The following is a 775-nucleotide window of genomic DNA, read 5'->3' on the forward strand; positions in this document are numbered from 1 at the left end:
TTCATCTTTCTGTTGTTCTGGCACCCCTATTATACGTATGCTGTTTTGTTTCATGGTGTCCCATAGCTCCCATAGGCTCTCCTTCTGTCTTTTAATTTTTTCCTCCAGTTGCTGTTCAGTTTGGCTGTGTTTTGTTTCCCTGTCTTCTAATTCACTAATTCGGTTCTCTGTTTCTCCTAGTCTACTGTTGAAACTTTCAATGGTGTTTTTTATTGCAGCTATATCACTCTTCATTTCTTCTTGGTTCTTACATAATTTATTGATTTTTTCATCTGTTTCTTCTTGCTTCTTGCATAAGTTGTTGATTTTTTCCTCCATCCAGTTTATGCACTCTAGGACCCTTATTCTGAATTCTTTTTCTGTCTTGTTGCATGCCTCTGTATCACTTAGCTCCTTTTCTGGTGAGTCCTCTTTTTCTTTCCTTTGGGGGTTTCTTTGTCTCCCCATGTTTGATTTCCCTTACATATCTAGACGTTGAGTCATTCAGTGGCTGCTCCCTGGATGGCAGTGTTTAGCTACTTTTCTGGCACATTCTCCTTTTCTTTCCTTTGGGGGTTTCTTTGTCTATCCATGTTTGATCATACTGCCATATCTATTTGTTGAGTCATTCAGTGGCTGCTCCTTGGGTGGCAGTGGCTCCTCGGGCTGCAGTTGCTCCTCAGGCAGCTGTGGTAGCAGCTGCTCCTCTGGTGGGTGCTGTTCACAGTTGTGGTGGATCCTCTGGCTGGTGGGGGGAGGCTTCACACACAGCTGCTGTTCCTCAGACAGAGGGTGT

Source organism: Myotis davidii, unplaced genomic scaffold (genome assembly GCF_000327345.1).
Source record: "Myotis davidii unplaced genomic scaffold, ASM32734v1 scaffold2879, whole genome shotgun sequence".
Taxonomy (NCBI): Eukaryota; Metazoa; Chordata; class Mammalia; order Chiroptera; family Vespertilionidae; genus Myotis; species Myotis davidii.